The 20,029-nt window shown below is 40.2% G+C and overlaps 1 long non-coding RNA gene across 2 annotated transcripts in view; it reads right to left on the bottom strand.

Annotated features, from left to right (window-relative positions):
* Positions 1–1,671: 1,671 nt before the first annotated feature.
* The window catches only part of LOC116994467, a 53,021-nt gene continuing 34,663 nt past the window's right edge, over positions 1,672–20,029 (bottom strand). Inside the window, exons 2-3 of one of the 2 annotated variants that reach the window (XR_004417494.1) lie at positions 6,115–6,319; positions 1,672–5,314 (exon numbers count right to left, since the gene is read on the bottom strand). This is a non-coding gene — a long non-coding RNA (uncharacterized LOC116994467). The remainder of the gene's footprint in view (positions 5,315–6,114; positions 6,320–20,029) is intronic. The other variant, XR_004417495.1, reaches the window with a different exon arrangement.

Here is a 20,029-nt window from a genome sequence, read left to right as displayed (position 1 = left end):
CTAAATTTCAGGTTCTTTTCAGTGAGGAAGTGCTCCTGTTGCAACAGGAAATGGTGACACAAAACCCATCTTGTACAGCAAGATCCTCAGGAATCCAACATGCTCTCACTCTTTCTGTGAGGGAGATGCTTTAGTCCTTCCTTTCTGTTATTAAAGACAAGGTTACCACAACTGAGTGCACTTTAGAATACAAAACATTTCCTTTTTGGTTTTATTTCCATTTGGAAACTGAAGGTTTTACGTTTAATCACTTCCTAGGCTATTTCACTTGGGGTTCCCACTCAATAGAAGTGTTACAACAAAAAGGCTTTAAGTGGACACATCCTTAACAGGTTTTCACTGACTGCTTTTTAAAAATGCATTCACAGTAGCACAGTATTTCTTTCAGTGTTAATTCAACAACGTTTTACATCTAAGGTTGTTTTATTTGCCAGTGGCTTGAAATTTGTTTTGCTTGAAAGCAAACTGTCTGCTATGGCTGCTTTGTTCAGGCAGCAGCATTTCCCTGACCTCTGTATTATTCCAGTAAAACAGGTGCCCTCATGATCTATAAATTGCACTCAAAACGAGCAAGCTGGGCAAAGCTCTACTGTAGCCCTCCTACTCCACACCTCCTTAGGAGAGTGTAGAATTTCTTTTCAATTTGCTTGCTGCTGCCAATGTCATTATTTTTGCTGTGTGTTTCCAGCATGCATCTTGCTAACTTAGGTCTAAGTTTGCAATGAATTGCTGCACCAAGAATTGCCTTTCTTTAGTATTTAATATTAGTTTGCTCTTCAGAATGTTAAGAATTATCAGATGGATTCACTTAACCTAGATGATACATAACCTGAGCTGGTGTTTCCCACCTGGCACTCTTTTCAATAGTCCCTCACTTTGACCATAGCACATTTGTGACAGGATAAATTCTACCATCCCTACTTTAGGAAGGACTTCTCTTACTGACAACTGAAGCATTAGGACTGCAAGTATAAACAACAAAAAATCAGTAAAGGGTTTGTGAAATGAAATCCAAGTATTCTCTTTACTTTTTTGCAGTTGTAGAGAGTACAGTGAAGAGAAATCCTCCTAAGAATGTTTTATTAGTTATTGCATCCTAATCTAAAAAAGACCACCTGTTGGAATGCAGGGGCTCTGAATCTGGAGATTGAGCAGCTGAAATTTTTTCCAAGAATTTAGGATAAGACATAAAGTTATTTTTGTCTATCCATAGTGTGGATATAGACACCACTTTTTTGTAGCCCTTTGCCAAAATAAATTAAATTAGGTTTTGTATTGATTTTCTTCTGCAGAAAAGGCCTTGTGATCCTTTAAAAACTGCAACTTAGGCTACTAACTTTGTGGTCTGATGGTACCACTGGCTGTGAATTCATCACAACATCAGTGTAGGAATCAATGTGGGATCCCAGTTCGGACTGCACTTTTCAGACCTGCCAGGCTTCCATATTTCAGTAAAAATTAGAAGAGGATGCTTATCTGTTTAAGGATGGTGCTTTGGAATGGAAGTAACCTCAAAATAATTTGTAAATCACCGCCTTTTATTGTTGTTTCAAAACCGCTGTCAGGCAATACATTTAACAAATGATAGTTTGGAAAGGTATTAAATTGCTGTAGTTTTCCCTTGTAAGATTCCCAAGAAGCTGTAGAACAAGAAAAAATGACTTCCACCTATGTAATCTGTCTCTTATACATTAATATATTTATCTGAAATGGGCTCAATGTAATTTGCATTTGCTCAAGAGAAAATGGAAGAGATGTGAAAAGATCCACTTACGAAGTCCAATGCTAATTTTTCAGCTAATCTGGTTGAACTGAAAGGAAAAAAAGTGAAAAAACCATCTGACTGCTTCTGTGAGTGAAAATGCTGCCATTCAGATTCAGCTGCACATCAGGAAGATGTGCTAAGCAGCTCTGATTAGTATTTGCATATTTTCAGATGAACACTGGATATCTTGAAATCCCAGAACTGACGTAAGTGATGACAGTCACATGCTTTGTTACCCATCATCCATTTATTCCTTTGCTTAATGTTTTCCACTCCATACAGGAAAAAATATACAAACCATGCAATTTATATGACAAATCTGTATCCCATAAGTAATATTCATAAAAATGCACATGAACCTATAACCTGAAAGCTATTTACATGTTACACAGAATGGCAGTTTTTGAACAAACTAGTACTTGTATGTGGATGCTTTGAAACAAACAAACAAAAAAATCACTAAACTTTTACATTTGTAACAATTCACTCAGAGCTCTGTCTGTGAGTGCCAGTTCAGATAATTATAATGTGCAATGTTATCTGTCTGGTTTGGTAAAAAATCAGTGCTATATCAAAAGGTGATTTTTTTTCTGCTCTATATTCAGACTGTCAAAGACCTAGGAGCATCATAGGTGGGTATCACTGCCAGAAGTACTCTAATAGCATAGGCATGATTTTGATCTTGGCATGTCCAAAAACCCCCTAACCCAGAAAACAGAATAGGTGGGAAATGAGAATTTATCTTAGTGTGTACTGGGACAATTTATACTGGCAAGGTAGATCTGGCAGAGCAGGTCTGATAGCAGTGCTTGCTATTTTTTCTTCTGTCTCATATGGCCAATGTAATATAAACTTGTACCCTTATCCATCTGTTGGGCTTTACATAACACCTTCTGGTTTAGCTTTTTTTCCTGTTCAGTAGAAAGTGTGAGTCTTGATTTACTTGTTTACAAAATTTGCATTTAAATCTTGGCTTGGATAATCTGTTGATGAGAAAGCCAAACTAAGAGAAACAGAGATGAATGTGCTGTGAAAAATGGAGCTTGTGCACCTGGATGAATTGCAGAGCTACAGGAAGTACTCTTGAATAAACATTTTCTTTTAATGTTTCCTGTAAGTTATTTGTAGCTGTTGCTATCAGAAATTTTGTAGTGTTGATGAATGTTCAGCTTACCATGTTCTGCAGTACTTCTTGACATAACTCTTTATCATTCTGACATAAGATATTATCCTTCTGAGAAGTTAAAAGTTTACAAGAAACTGGGTGCACGCCACGTTGGAGATAAGCCAGCCAAGAGAAATCAAAATATGACCTAATTTTCCCTCTACTTAAAGAAACCTCTCTGAAAAAGGAAAAGAAATCACTGTCCCAGGGTCTATATTTTACCTTCCAGATTTTGCTGAAAGTTTTCCCATATTGAAAAGGCAACAGATAAAGCCTTGAAAAAGTCTTGAATCTAAACCCTTGCATTGTGAAAATTGTAATCGACTTCTTGGCATATCTCCTGGGGTTTTAAAGATTGCAACAACTCAGACAGTGGCATACAAAATGTCAAACACATGAACTGAATCAAGCTAGGCCTAAGCTAGTAGGAATGTCAGAATGTAGAGCTGAAACTTAGAGCTTTCACCCTTCTGTTGTAGGCAACAAAATCTTTGAATGGAAAAAAAAATCCTCAAAGGTAGCACTTGCTTCAGCCAGTTTGGGCAGACAGAATAAGATGATGACTGAAAACTTCCTTGTGCCTTGTTATGTGTTGCTTTGCAGGGATTCTAAAATCATTTATGTTGGATACACAGAACTTAGTTACCAAGCAATTCACTGCCTGGAGTGTAACTTTATAGATTAAAATGATAACTGGTTCAAAATAGCCATGGCAGATCAAGAGTATCCTAGGAAGGTTATTTGCCTCGTTGGGAGCTTTATTTTACACTGCAGATAAAAGTCCAGGCAAATTCAAAATTATTCATTACAGTTATCCCTTTATTAATTTTTAAGTTTGAGCAAAACTCCTAAAAATGTCACTAATAAGAATAAATACTGTTCCACAAAAAAGCAAAGTGTTAATTCTGAACTGTGCAGCACACCTAAGTATACCTAAGGTAAAAGTGGTAATCAAAAGGATTACATGTTTAAATTAAGGTAATACATCTTGGAAGTGCCTCAGGCATTTCAAGGATTTTTCCTTATTTATTATTTAACTATGCTCTGTAGTTTAAAATAGATGCAAGACCTTTTAAGAATAGGGCAGTAGGATTTTCAAGGTTTTTGTGAAGTATTTTCATGTTACACAAAGACAAACATGCACCTGAGATTCACAACAGACAGATCCAGCAATTTAGACAAAGGCAACAGTCTTACAGTCTTTTAAAACATGTTGTATTCCATGTATTTCTCAAACTGGTCACAAATAACAACAAAAATGATAGGCAAAATGAGCTTGTAGGGATATCTGGAAAACTCTCAGTATTAATGTGTGTAAAAGACCAACTTATCAATTCTAGTGAACTTGAAAGGATTTTCGGAACATGAGTTTAGCAGGGATGTTTGGTATGTGCTGAGCCTCTGTGACTCTACACATTAAATACTATTATTGTCCCTAAATTCTTTCCCATTCCTCTGAGTGGTCTCCTTTGAGTTTAGCATGTCTTGCAGCTGGAAGAAAACAGGCTGTTGAAAGGTTCATATGTGTTCCACTGTGTATCAGTGGAATACAATGATGTGAGGCAGAGCAAAGGAAGGGGAGTAAAACTACAGCAGGAGATTCTAAATAAATCACAGGAGGGTACTCTTTCAGAAGAGGTGAAACTTGCTGATGCTCTCAGAGATAAGGTTGAACTTGAGAAAAGTGTGACATCCTCCTTGGACACAGTTCTGGGGAAATCAGCATGAATTAAACAGCCCATACTGCTGGCTCCTTGCTTGACAACCTCAGTCTCATTTTCCAAAAATATGATGCCTTTGCCTTTGATACCTTGCAGGTGCCTGGATTCATGGAAAATCACACTGCTGCTGTTCAGTCCATAACTTAACAATTTTCCCCATTTTGTCTTTAAATTATGCCCATTGCAGTTTAAGAAAGAAGGCTGGAGTTTACCCAATGAAGAGGTGACCTGGGACACAGAAATGAAGGTACAGCTCTAGTTTTGTTACAGCTTTGCCATCCTTAATGACAGGCTTCCTAGCTGTTAAATAAGCCGGTGTTTTCCTTTAATTCCTTGTGACTTTTATCCCTGCTGTGACTTCCAGCCTTTTGAGGAAGGTAATGTTGACTGGACATTTGGGCTGGTGGCACCCCAGGATGGTTATAGCATCAAGAATGCTACTCTGTGGATCTCTAACTTTCCTCACTCCAAAGATATATCGCTTTGTGGTGCTTCATCATTCAGCTGAAGTAAGTATGGTTTACCCCATGTTGATCCAAGTAATATGTATTTATGGGAAGCTTTAATACATAGGAAAATAGTTACAAACCATTATTCTACAATACTGTAGCTCATTTTATTGCAAGTCCTGTTGGAGGCAGTGTGTGTAAATTCCTCATGGTACTGTGAAAACATGAATATAAGCTAGTCTAAATCTTTGAAATGTATCTGGTTTATGTTACTCTTAAAAAAACTCCTCCACTAGGCTGTTTGATTTAAGAACAACAGAAATAAATCAGGGTTTTCCTGGTACTAGCTGAAAAATAATCTCACTGAATGTGTTTTCTTCACAGCTGGGAATCTGCTGGCCACTTGTATTTTTCATTGTGCACACTGCTGGTGGTCACATCATAATCACTGGAATACTTGCATTAATTATTCACATAAATACTTTTCAAATACTACTCTCTCTCTCTATATATATATATATATATTCTGTTTTCAATGGAATTGAACTGAAAGTAGACAGCTAGCACCATTGGACTTGAGAAGTCTCCATGAGCTACTGGAAAGCACTTCTTGATTTATAGACAGAGTTTGGAAAGCCAAATGAATTCTGTAGTATGTTTATATAAAAGCATTACTCTCCATAACTTCCTCTAACTGGACTGTCCTTTCCTTTATATCTTTTTCCATCAACTCATTTAGACTGACTCACTGCACCTAAAAATAGTTTAGATTTACTTTATCTTTTTATACTCAGAATAACACCACAAAAATGATCATTCCTACATGCAGTTATCTGAGGAAACCTACTCTGTTATTTCAGTTCATTCCTTTTGGAGTATGGAAACCACTGAACCACATATTAAGTTGGTATAAATTTAAATAACCATGAAAGTCAAGGAAGGTATGTGCAAGGATCTGATCCCCACTTAAAAATGTATCAAAGATTACTGTCTAGGACCTGAAGAATGTCTCACCTTTAGATATCCTTTTGGAAACAGCATGACTGCAGTGCTGTTAATGGAATTATCCCAGATCTCTGTTGGTGTTACTTCAAATAAATCCAGGCCTCTTGAATTTTAATTCTTTTGCAATTTTTTCCCCATGTAGCAGGAGGTACATGTAGCTTTACACCACAGGAGCCAAAGGAGGAACTCTGTGAAGAGCAAGTTCTTACCCTGTCTGGGACAAATCACAAAACAGAAACAAACTCAAATGTAGTTCATTATTCTGTGCCCTGCAATGTGGGGTCTTTTGGGGTTTTTTTCAAAGAGAAAAAACCCAAACCAAAACAAAAAACCCAAATCAAAACAAAAAAGGGATTAGAGGAACTTGAGAGGGAAAAGTGAGACTATACCTGCACACCAGAAAGTTGGCATGAACTTCAACAAGTAAAGCTTGTACACATTTGTTTTCACATTTTCAGACAGCACAAACCTCAAAAAATATTACAAAGCACTTAATCCAAGAGAGAACAGCACAGATATAATTTACCTGTTATTTATCTACTTCAGAAAACAGACTTTTTGCCTCAAGCTATAAATCATTAGGGCCTCTAACTTTCAAACAGTGCATCGCAAATTGGCTTTCCGGTTTATAAAAATCCTCCTAACACGCCTCAGCACTGTTTTCTTTCAAGAAAGCCTACAGAGAGCCAGCTGTCTGAGCTGGTTGTGTTGCTAAGTAAGATTTGTGCATAAGTGTCTCTCTGGGAGTTTTGTTTTGGTTCTGTCATTTAATATTCATGACAACCACCATTAACCTGCCAGCTGAGCTGCCTTAGCATCCTGCCTCCAGACAAAGTCAAAAGTTTATTCCTAGCCCACACAGCTCCTGGAAGCCTGCGCTTCCACATTACTGGCTATTTTGGCTTGCACTTCTTACATTTAAACTAAGAGGATAAAATAAAAATATATAACAACCAGAAGAACTGCTAGGGAAAAGATAAAGCAAGAGCAAGAGCATGTTCAGTACTTCTAGTTAATGATGACATGGTTAAGCAATTCTCTGATCATTCCAGCCAATACGACAAGGTTTTGGGGAAGCTGACAATTCAGCTGTGTCCATTAATAATAAAATGTGATGGGGTAAAAGGGGAGGGGGGAAATCCTTGCTTTTAAGTGGCATGGAATAAACTGTAGTACCTTAAAATTGTTCATAGCCCACTGCATATCTGTCAAAACAATATATAAATACTGGGAGTAGCAAATAATTTCAGTGTCACTAAGAAGAAATATATTCATGCCAAAAGCAAATTCTGTAATTACGTTATTATTTTAATGTACATATTTTTGCATCAAGAATGTCCTAATAATCCAATGATGATTAACACTCTAGACAATTCAATTCACAACAGCTTGGAGAAGTCCAAGGGATGCTAAGTTTCAGCTTCCCCAGTCAGGCAGAACAAAATACATAGCAGGACTCCATCTTGCCAGTATGGGGCAAACTGAAAAGCTCTTGGAGAATCAAGAAGCTAAGGAGGAGGGAGGAATCAGTGATAAAAAGAGAGTAAGAGGAGAGAAGGGACCCCCATAATCAGGAGAGAGAACAGAAATTTTGATGTTGAAAGCCACAGCAGAGTGAGGGAAGTCCAGAGCCAGCCTCACTGTGTGTGTGGCTGGTTCCTGCCTCATTATTTCAGACTGGTGAAGTGGGGAAAGAAGAAACACATGTTTTAGAGTGAACTGTTGGGAACTAAGTATTATTTCATATTGCATATAGTGACTAGAAGAAATATATATTGGATCATATTTCTCCCTTTAAGTTCCTGTGATGGTTTTGTTCAACTGCAGCTGGATGGACAGAAGGAAGGAGGGAGATGCTTAGTTGTTGCCTGAAGGAGAAAAAAGGTTTTTCCTTATTTTACTCTACACCCTGCAACAGAGAATCAGGGATGGATTTGTCAAAAACAGCAGTTGAGGGAATTAAGAGCTCACTCTTCAATCAAGACTACAATATTATCTTTGCTAAGGAGGCATACATTTATTTTCTAGAGGGATCCAGTCCCCCAGGGGTGTTAATAGCAGCAGTGTACTTCCAGAGTTAGCTTTCAAAAATAAAGGTTTCCATAAAAGTTCCTACGTAAAACTTCAGACAACAGACTTCTGAAACTTGCCACAACTTTAGGAATGTTCCCTCCCCACTGACAAAGAATTTGGAGGAATGTGAAATACAAATATCTAACATGATGAACAGCTGTCTACATATAAAATGAAATTACCAGAACATGGATCAGTAAAGAAGAATAGAGCAAGGCCCTCTTCATTTATATCTAAAGGGTGTCCCAAGTGGGGATGCAGTATTGTGAACTAAATCCCAATTCATTTGCCCTTCCTGTGTGGAAGGAGCTCAGCCGTGCGGACAGCCCCAGCAGTTTTCACCAGTCTCTTCCCTTGCAGTAACCAGCACTGCTCAGTCTTGTTTCAGCCTCCTGCTGCATTCTGTGAAAATAACTCTGCTGCTCTGTTCTCTCTCTTGATTATGGGAGTCCCTTCTCTTTTCTTACTCTCTTTTTATCACTGATTCCTCCCTACTCCTTATCTCCTAGATTCTCCAAGAGCTTTTCAGCTGAAAACAAGTCTGCTTAAAAGCCCTGGCAGCAGAGAGCCCACCAGGACTCAAAGCCTGTCATGAAATCCCAACAGGAAGACCCCATTTTCCAGCATGTCCTTTCCTAAGCATGATTCTGTGAGCTCTGTAATAATAAAGTCTTCCTGCGCCCTTAAGGAGAGGACAGAACTCTTACTCCAAGTATGACACTATGAGACATATACATATTATCCTTTTCATGCAGAAAACAATGATTCTGTATTTTTAGTAAAAGTTAACATTGGGGAGAAAGCAGCAAAAATAGAGAAGCATCTCCTACTGCATACCAAAGAGCAACTCAATACATGAAAAAAAAATTATTTCTCAGACTTCTTTCTGAAAGCCACTTTTTGAAAGATTTTCTTCAAATCCAGCCATAACTATGGCTTTATGACAGTGTGGCATAGCTGTTTCATTTTTAAAAAGCCAGTGTGTTCCCATTAGACTGCTTCTGATCTGCCCATAGCCACAAGCTACAGTTAATATTGTTTATTTTCTGTAATTTGTGAGATCGTGTTTCACCCTCAAGTACATTTCATATAAGTATTTTTCTGCCCACTGTTGATTCAAAACAGCTAAAGGAAGTAGGAACAGGACAGCACAGTAATAGGCAACAGGCCTGGAGAGAAAGTTTAGAGAAGACTGCAGTTCAGAGAGGAGCTGTTTCTGTATAAGTAGAAATCACCTACAGGCAATTTTCCTTGTTTCTAGGAGCCTAATAACTTTGATATTTATGAAACTCTTAAGCTGCTCCTTTCGAAACAATCACAGCAAATGTTCCTCCAGGTGGTTATGAAGCATTTATTTTTTCTCTAGAAAGTTTCTTTAGAAGTAATGAAAAAAAAATTTAAGAAATTTATTCTTGTAAATATACCACTGAGGCAGCTACAACAGCATTGACAGCTTGCTTCACATTTCAGTCCACATTTTTCAGGAACTCCCTACTAGGAAACTTTATTAAATGCAATAGTAAATTTAATTTAGAAAGAGTGCTATTTTCCACTGTATTTTTCTTTCCAAATGTTTTCCTAGATGGATGCTTTCATAACAGTACTTTTATGTTTGTTTGCTTTGTTTCCATGCAACTTGAAATCATAAACCAATTTTCAACTAGTGTACATCAATAGAAATACAGAACTCCAACTGAGCTATGCTGAATTTCACTGTTTTAGAATCCAGTCCTCCCTCTTTTCCCTAGAGCACAGTAACCTCCCACAAGATCAACTTTCATGTATTCTATGCTGCTCAAAAACCTACATATTTTACATTATTTAGATTAAGTACCAAAAAAGTACCTCTCTGATTATGAACCTCATTACATATCCACTTTTCTTCCATAATTCTAGACTTAAATGGACTTGCTTTTGGTTAAAAAAAAAACTTTGGAACTTCAGAGCTTTGTACTTCACTGTACATCTGTGTACATTATTATCCCTTTCCCTTCATTTCTCCTTTTGAAGAATAGTAAGACATCCACACTTCTAGGAGTTTTGACAAATATTGTTGCAAGATACAGATGAGATAACTACTTATGAACCTGAAGCAATTGCTAAATCTAGCTAAAAGCTATAGAAATGAACCATATGTTTTGATGATGCTTCTTTGATTTTGCAGGGGAAAAAACCCAAACATCCTACCCCCCCAAACTCAAAGTAAACATAATTTTCTAATTTCATGCTAATTTACATAATTAAATAGCTCTCCAGGGATTTCACTGCCAGTCTAAGATAACAACCATGCAATCTGGCTCTTGCACAGAATAACCATTTCTGATTATTGTTTTTATACCTAGGCAGGATTAAGCAAACTTCTTTCTCAATACAAGCCTGGAAAAGCTGAAATTCAGAAGGACTAAGGGCTTTTAAATGTTTCGTATAGCAAAATGCAAATTTGTCTGCCCCAGACTTTAAGAACATGGCAATGAGCACCTCCCAAGTTTAATGCTTAGTTTAGGCTGTTAAACACTTCTGATATTCCTTACATTTCACTGTCTGAGATAAGAGAGACCAAAATTCTTCTCCTGCCTGTTTTGCTGAATGGCCTCAGAGAAAGCCAGCAGAAAATGGAGTGGAATGAATCCAGTTTGTAGTCCAAGAGAACAAAATGGGTTTGAAATATAACTGAAGATGCAGACAAATAGGTATTTGCCTCCCAAGCACCAGCCACAAGACAAGCAAATTAAAAAAAAATCTGAACCATATGGATCCAAACACAAAAGTGTGTGTAAAAAAGTTTTAGCAAAACCGTGGCCCAGTCAGAAATGTTACAAATGTAGGTAAGAAAACAACCCAAACCAGTGAAGCACTTTGTGGAATGATCCTGAATTACCACAAAGAGAGAAAAAAAAATGGAGCAAGGGTTTTCTGAGTGCAGCCCTGATTAAAGAGAGGCTTGGGCTACTGCCAAAAGAGCTGTTTCCTATTGTCTTTTTTCCTGCTACATTGAGGAAAACAGGACCTCAGTTTAATCCTACTTTGATTACAAAGAATGTACACAAAGATACATCACTTTGTATAAACATTTCTGACATAAATAAACTAGAGGAGCTCAAATATTGGCCAACCACGAAAGTCAAAAGTTATGTAACTCCTTTCATATATACTGAGAAAAAAATACAAAGAAAAAAAAAATCCAGCAAAATCCTGAGATATATCAGACTTTGAGCATTCAGAATTTGTAATCTAAGTTGTTTTTTACCTTAAAGAATTAAAGATACAATATGAATATAAGGAAACATGCTATTTCACAGTATACAGGTTAAACTATCTGAAAATAGTGTGGAGAATTGAGGAAGGGAAGAAATGATCTAGTCATCACATTACCTTGAATCTTAGAGCTCTCTATTACATTCCAACCTGACCCCAAATTCCCTTATTAGCCTAGCTGGATCACTGAAACACAAATTCCCTGCACTCACCTTCACGGGTCCTTCTGAAAGCACAGCCTGAGGCACCACTCTGTTCTCCCTTGTATTCCCCATTCTGAGAGCCCTGCTCTGCAGCAGTGCAGAACTCTTGGATTCTGCACAAGTCAGACACCTCGAGGTTCCCAACCTGCACAGAACTTGAGAAGCATTTTGCTGCATTAATGTGTTTTTGATGCCTCGAACAAACAGTAATGTGCAATAATGAGCTGATAATGTGCCTACAGAAAGATTTCCACTGCCTTTCCCAAGAGCAGCTAAGCGAGACAAAAACCTGCTCCTGTACCTTTGACTCACACAGGAAACCAAAATTCTCTCCTAATACCTACTTTTTCAGAGCAGGATTTCTTTGGAAGTTCTGAATATATGTCTCTCTCAATTCTGTTTCAGAACAGAGAAAGCAGAGAGTGCAGCCTCTTCCAGAAAAGGGAAATCTAATTCTTGTTTATATGAAGTTCCTCCCAGCTTAGCTGATCTGGGCCAGAAACCCCTGGCATGAAAAAGAAACATTTACCTGGTGCATTTCTTCCATCCAGCCTAACAGAGTATTCATAAAGGCATTACAAATTTTAACTTATTTTTTTCAAATAATCTTTAGTTATTGGCAGCAGGTTTAGTACAGTGGCACAGAGCACAGCTGAGAAGAATGGGGTGGGGGAAAAGAGTGCTCTTGTAATGGAAGAAAAATGCATTTCTCATCTCTCAGTGTTGCTGACAGCTCACGGTATCTTGTGCTGAGAGCTGTCACATCATCCCAGTCAGCCGGGCAGCAGTGAGCAGCTGCCTCCCACACTGACCCATTTATCTTGCCCGGATGCAGGCTGGGCTCGCGGAAAGGATGCTCCTGGTCCATGGGAGCGGAGCACCAGAGACATCCAGCGGCTGCTCCGTACAAATGCATTTCCAACAGAGCAGCAAACTCAACCACCTTCTTCGCTAAGCCATGACCCTGCGAGTGTAAGGAAATATTCATGAGCCAAATGCCAGACACACGTTATAAGTACATAACATATTGCTGGCTTTTTGCAACTATTGAGATAAATTATATATGTATAATGTGGAAATAGCTTTTCTGTATAAGTTTTTCTCTTCTAAGAACAAAAGTTAAACATAATTTTTTTTTAAATAATATGCTTAAATTACCCACTTAATTAAAATAACAACCCATAAATGTGTAGTAAAACCCCTGCAGCTAACACAGCAATTATCAACACTCACCAACTACAAAAAGCCAAGACCACCACCCAAATTAAAAAATAATAATAAAAAAATTAAAACCACAAACCAAAAAACACGCATGCTCTAAAAAAACAAACCCCAAAAGTAGCCATGCTAAATAGTCCCCAGAATTTTTTAACTATACAAAATAACCTATAAATATACAACAGATTAATGTATTATAAAGTATATTTTAAAAAGTGTTCCCAAAACAACCATGTGCTCTTAGCATCTTACCAAGCACCCAGCTATTTTAACCCTTTACTTTATGTTTATCTCCTATTGTCTTTTTATTAAACCTTTTAAATTTTACCAAAACAGTAAAACGTGTTTTTCACACACAGAAACAGAAAATAAATATTCCAGTGGCTGAAGCACTACTTCGATCTCTGCTGTGCAGTTTTCATGCAACCTACAGATTTCCTCACTGCGTTCTCAAAGTCCCACCCGTGGGTCTCCCTTTTTTCTCTGAGGCTTAACTTCATTATTTTATTTCTGAACTCTACATGTGAATTGGGATAGGTCTATTAACTTCCATGAAGCTATAATGTTCTGTGTCAACCCAGGATCTCAATCCAGTGCTTTTCCATTCAGACATATATTTCATTATCTTCTATTCAAATATTTTCTTTAACCTTAACTTTATTTGTACTACCTATTTTTATCTGCATAGCAAATAGAGCTCCCAGTTAATACTGATAAAAATTCCAGAGAATCAGTTGTAAATCCTAGTATTAAATGGTTTGATCTTCAGAAAGAGTAAGGAGAAACAAATTATTAACTTTACTAGTAGAAATTAGTATCTACAGTAATCGTCACTAAAAATTCCATGTCTTTCCTGCTATATCTAAACTATTTATTGTACATAAAAATATAGCTTATTTGGAAATATAAATCAGCACAAACTTAAAAATTTTAAGACAAGATGAAGAAATAGAAGGAAAACAGTGATAATTGTTTTTACTAAGTATTAGCAATATTAATTTAGAAGTAATTTATTTGGAAAAATCAACTTTGTCACTGCCACATGTTCAGTACTTAATTTTTAAAAGGGCTTGACCCTTACAAATCTGGGAGATATAAAAAGAGTAGGGAATGAGTTAAGTCTTCCATATTTAGTGAAGTAGTGAAGGCAGGCAGTTGCTGACTTTATTGGCAACAGCGCAGGGTAAGGAGTTAGGAATACAGGTAAGGGATGTGTTTAAAAATGTTTTAAAGAAAAGTGCATCAGTCAGTAGGGTAAAACCAAATAATATGATGTGATGAGCCAAAATTAGCAGGATATGCTACTTATAAAAAACTGACCTACTAAATAATTATTAGTAATTAATAACAGACAGGAGTCAATGCTGGAATCAGGACTGGTGATCTCTTACTGTCTCTTTTTCTCTCTTGAATTAATCTATTCCTTTCTTTCAACACCTGATTAATTATCAATTATTAAATCACTTAGCTCTAAACATATTGAAAAGCATATTCTAATATGCTCACGTGAAATTAAATATTTTTCCTGAGTTTTCTTCTACTTTTCAGTACAAATTTACCAAAAACCAACTTGGTGATCTGTATTTGGCAAGAGGTCACCCTGATTTTGTACAAGCATTTAGAAAGTACGACTCCTGAGACAGGATTCTCTGAAAGAACTTGGGTCCTGTTCTGTTAAGAAATGTATTACTGGTCTTACACCACATAATCTTTGCACTGAGGACTTGTTTCAATCAAGCCCCAAACATTGTGATAAAGTAGCTGTAATTGTCACTCCCTTCTCCATACAGAAAATGGTAACAAAAAAGCTACATCCAGAATTTCAACACTTTACAGTTGAAACAGAGCATTAACTCAGATTCCTTCACCTAATGTTTTGTACTTTTCCAACAAATTTTCCTTCATTTGAATTCAAGGAACAATATAAACGACTGCTGAGACAGCCAACTAAACCTTAAAACTAAACCTGAAACCAAATTATGTCAGCAAAGTCCCAGGATCACAGTTCAAATCAGCTTTGTCACAAATTTACTCTATTAAGAAGTTATCATAGAATCAGAAAATGGGATGGGACTTTACAGAACATCTGGTGCAGGCAGGGGTGCCACCCACTGTGTCAGGCTGCTCAGAGCCACATCCAGTCTGGCCTTGAACACTTCCAGGGATGGAGCATCCACAGCTTCTCTGAGCAACCTGTGCCAGTGCCTCAATAAAGAATTACATCCTAATATCTAAGTCCCCCTTCTTTCAGTACAGAATTGTTCATCACTGTGCCCTGTCTGCCCGAGTAAAAAGTTGCTCTCCCTGTTTTTTACAGGTTCCCTCCAAGCACCAGAGGGCACAATGAGGTTTCCCTGGAGCCTTCTTTTCTCCAGGCTGAACAAACACAGCTCTCCCAGCCTGTCTGCATGGGAAAGGTGCTCCAGCCCTCTGAGCATCTTTGCAGTTCTCCTCTAAACTTCCTTGCTATATGGTTTTGTCACTTTTAGGCAACATTTGTAGAGCCAGAACAGAACCACTGCACTTCAGGGACGGTGGTGAGCAGCACAGAGGGCACAGTGAGCAGCACAGAGGGCACAGTGAGCAGCACAGAGGGCACAGTGAGCAGCACAGAGCACAGTGAGCAGCACAGAGGGCACAGTGAGCAGCACAGGGCACAGTGAGCAGCACAGAGAGCAGTGAGCAGCACAGAGGGCACAGTGAGCAGCACAGACCACAGTGAGCAGCACAGAGGGCACAGTGAGCAGCACAGAGGGCACAGTGAGCAGCACAGAGCACAGTGAGCAGCACAGAGGGCACAGTGAGCAGCACAGAGGGCACAGTGAGCAGCACAGGGCACAGTGAGCAGCACAGGGGGCACAGTGAGCAGCACAGGGCACAGTGAGCAGCACAGAGGGCACAGTGAGCAGCACAGAGGGCACAGGGAGCAGCACAGAGGGCACAGTGAGCAGCACAGGGGGCACAGTGAGCAGCACAGAGCACAGTGAGCAGCACAGGGGGCACAGTGAGCAGCACAGAGGGCACAGTGAGCAGCACAGAGCACAGTGAGCAGCACAGGGGGCACAGTGAGCAGCACAGAGGGCACAGTGAGCAGCACAGAGGGCACAGTGAGCAGCACAGGGGGCACAGTGAGCAGCACAGAGCACAGTGAGCAGCACAGAGCACAGTGAGCAGCACAGAGGGCACAGTGAGCAGCACAGAGGGCACAGTGAGCAGCACAGAGCACAGTGAGCAGCACAGAGAGCATAGTGAGCAGCACAGGGAGCAGCACAGAGCACAGGGAGCAGCACAGAGAGCATAGTGAGCAGCACAGGGAGCAGCACAGAGGGCACAGGGAGCAGCACAGAGGGCACAGTGAGCAGCACAGAGGGCACAGTGAGCAGCACAGAGCACAGTGAGCAGCACAGGGAGCAGCACAGAGGGCACAGTGAGCAGCACAGGGCACAGTGAGCAGCACAGAGCACAGTGAGCAGCACAGGGGGCACAGTGAGCAGCACAGGGGGCACAGTGAGCAGCACAGGGGGCACAGTGAGCAGCACAGAGGGTACAGTGAGCAGCACAGGGCACAGGGAGCAGCACAGGGCACAGGGAGCAGCACAGAGCACAGTGAGCAGTACAGGGCACAGGGAGCAGCACAAGGGGCACAGTGAGCAGCACAGGGCACAGGGAGCAGCACAGAGCACAGGGAGCAGCACAGGGGGCACAGGGAGCAGCACAGAGGGCACAGTGAGCAGCACAGAGGGCACAGTGAGCAGCACAGGGGGCACAGTGAGCAGCACAGAGGGCACAGTGAGCAGCACAGAGGGCACAGTGAGCAGCACAGGGGGCACAGTGAGCAGCACAGAGCACAGTGAGCAGCACAGGGTGCACAGGGAGCAGCACAGAGGGCACAGGGAGCAGTACAGGGCACAGGGAGCAGCACAGGGCACAGGGAGCAGCACAGAGGGCACAGTGAGCAGCACAGAGGGCACAGTGAGCAGCACAGGGGGCACAGTGAGCAGCACAGAGGGCACAGTGAGCAGCACAGAGGGTACAGTGAGCAGCACAGGGCACAGGGAGCAGCACAGAGCACAGTGAGCAGCACAGAGCACAGTGAGCAGCACAGGGGGCACAGTGAGCAGCACAGGGCACAGTGAGCAGCACAGAGGGCAGTGTCTGGCAGCATTTGCCTTGGAGAGGAGGCTGCGAGCAGAACTGTGACCACGAGAAGGCAGCAGAACACAACCTCCTGGAAACGCTTCCCTGCGGGCAGGGAGACTCCTGGATGAAACCCAGCTGAGGAATCTGCCTGCCTGAGAACTGAATACAATCTGGAGAAAGGCTTCTGACAGTCGACCACTTAAAAGATCACACATAGAACAGAATTGAAGGGATCAATGAGTTTTTATGATAAAATTACTACAAACAGCAGGGGATAATTATTGTTCCTTATTCTTTAATACCATTAGTTCTCATAGTGTCGTACAACACAACCCTGATCCCACTTAGGTTTCTGAAATCACGTCACTGAATGTGCAGGTTCCTCTTGATTTCTGACTCTGAGCCTGTTTCCTTAGATCCCAGGAGCTTCACAGCATCCCAGGGGCTGAGCAGCTATCCACCTACATAAGGACATCACTGTGTGCTTGGGCAGTAACAGCACAGGAAACTTAGCACTGAAAAAACAGAAGCAATATGGGCGAGTGTGGTCTCAGGTATGCAATGCAAGATGCCTGCAGACATACAGCAGGATTTGGTTGTCTCTCATTAACTTTATTTAATGGCACAATTAATCTCTAGTGAGGAAAACACATGTACCACAGAAACATGATATATAAACACAAAAATAAGCAAATCAAGCTGCCAAAAGGAATGGTTAAAATGCAGATTACTTGAGCAGTGACCTGAAGCCAGGACAGTTATTTAACTATTCCACATCCTGATGGAGAGCAGACTGTGATTGTATTCCACTGCTGCCATCACCTACATCTGTTTTTCTGTGTAAGGAATGAGGAGGTGCACACTTAGTTGTGAGAACTCTAAGTGGAAAGCACTGGATAAAGAGCAAAATCTTACTATACTACACCTGGAAAAAGAAAGGCAAGGAACCTCTGTACCAGAGGGAACTAAAGTTCAGGGAAGGCTGTGAGATACCCAGGGAAGGAGTGCATACAGAAAAATTCAGGTTAGTTAGTTGGTTTTTTTTCTCTCTACCAGTGAAAAAATTCACATCCATTTCATTCTAGCACAGCCTGCTCTTTCAGAATTTAGAAGCAAGGTGATTCCTGTTCAGTCTGCTACAGAAAAAAGGGATCTGAATGGGGATCCACAGGCACTCTGGGCTAGGTCTCTGTTTTGAGCAAAATAACCACATGTAACCCAGAAATTCCCAGAAGAGTCGGTTACATCCTCTTTCCTGCTGCTCTGCACCAAAACAAGGTGTATTCTCACAAACTTCTTAGTAACAGCACTGGCTTTAACAACTCCAGTTTTCTCTCACACCACAACCTTAACTGTGCCAGGAAAACTGCTGGTACAGGCTCATGTTGAACTGCATTGAGGAAAACTAACCTCTTCCACCCCTTCTCCTCCCTGCAAAAGAGTTTTTTAGAAAGACTTAATTAGCTGCCCAATCTAACTCACTGTGCAGTCACATCAGCTGTTACACTGGCACAAGTGAATCTGTAGGTGATGGTGGCAGCAGGCAGGAATGAGTGACATGCAGATGACACTACTGTGAGAAAGGAGGGCTTGTGAAACCACATTCTCGTGGAGGCTGAGCCTGATCATTAATCACTGAGGAAGCACATTTAACTTTGGCACCAGTCAAACTACTCAGCTCTTAACATTTTAACCTGGGTGCCTTGCCAAAACTCAGGTGGTTTTTCCAGTTAGAAGATACTGGTATAGAATTTAACTCCAAAATAGTGCTGCTTTAATTAAGTTCACAAATAATAATTAGTTTTAACTGTTAGTTTTAATAGCTGGTATTAATTTTTAATTTCAAAGCATTTCACTTTCACCTTGCTGACTGGGCTTTTCACCCCATCACTCACAGCACAGCTGCAAAGGTTGCTGGATCAGCCTTTGCCACAGAGGAGGAATGGGAGGGAGCAGCCAGGGAAGGAGTGAAACTCTTCTGTAGTAGCTCTGCTGCTGAAAGCAGAGGAACTTTGCTCAGTGCCAGACTGTTCTCAGGAGGTGTCTGACACTGTTTCCAGGCTGTGCTCCACACCACAGTTTCAGCCTCTCAGCTGTGCCAGCCCCAGGTACTCAGCCTCCTTGAGCACTTGTACTCCAGCTGAAGGGTGAGAAACCTCCCACACAGAGCAGGCAGAAACAACTGACTTTGCTCTTTGTTTTTTTCCCCCCTTCACAATTTATTTATCAGCTCTACTTTCAAGATAAAACGAACAAGCCCTTTTACAGGGTCAGATCTCTCCCAGCTGTGCAAGAATCCAACTAATGAGACGTGAACTTGCCCTCAGTGGGTAAAGCAGGATGCTGCTCTGAGAGCTCTTGCCCAGCTTTTTTTTACTCTTACCCAAGATAAGCTTCCTACTCACTCTGTGGTTTTTCTGTTTAAGTTTCCAAACTCAGCTCCTTCTGCATACGTGCTTCCCCCCCCCCCCCACGATGACTTAATATTGCCCAGTAGTACAATTCGTTCAAATATTCAAGTAGCCTCTACTAATTTTTCCCAGAACTGATGACATGCTTGAGTATCTTTTAAAACACAGTATCATTTCTTTAACATCAATTTACAAGAAATAAAGGGTAAAAACAAAACCTCCTGATTTCAGGAAACCTCTCACATACAGTCACACATTAAACAGCTTAACATAGTTATAGGAAAGAAGATTTTATACAAATAATTGCCAGAAAGAAACTTAGGGAGAATAGCTTCCCCCCTTGCACATTGTACATTCTCATCTCAAAAAGATATAAGCTCCATGCCTATCAAGAGGAGATAAAATATTTATGATCCTATATTGCATAATGCCTGCACATTTGAAGGTAAATAGTTACAGATATTTACAGAGACATTCACTCTCTTCACAGTTTTGTCAGTTCATATTCCAAATCAGGTTTTAAAGCCTTCATTAAGCTGAAGAAAACACAGTGGCTGCTAGAATGAAGCAATACTCAATACATGTTTTGTAAGGTAATTCCAAAGATGTGCACTGTAAAACTTT

The sequence above is a fragment of the Catharus ustulatus genome, chromosome 3, assembly GCF_009819885.2.
Source record: "Catharus ustulatus isolate bCatUst1 chromosome 3, bCatUst1.pri.v2, whole genome shotgun sequence".
Taxonomy (NCBI): domain Eukaryota; kingdom Metazoa; phylum Chordata; class Aves; order Passeriformes; family Turdidae; genus Catharus; species Catharus ustulatus.
The sequence above is the reverse complement of the archived record's forward strand: the minus strand, read 5'-3'. Positions and strand labels throughout refer to the sequence as shown.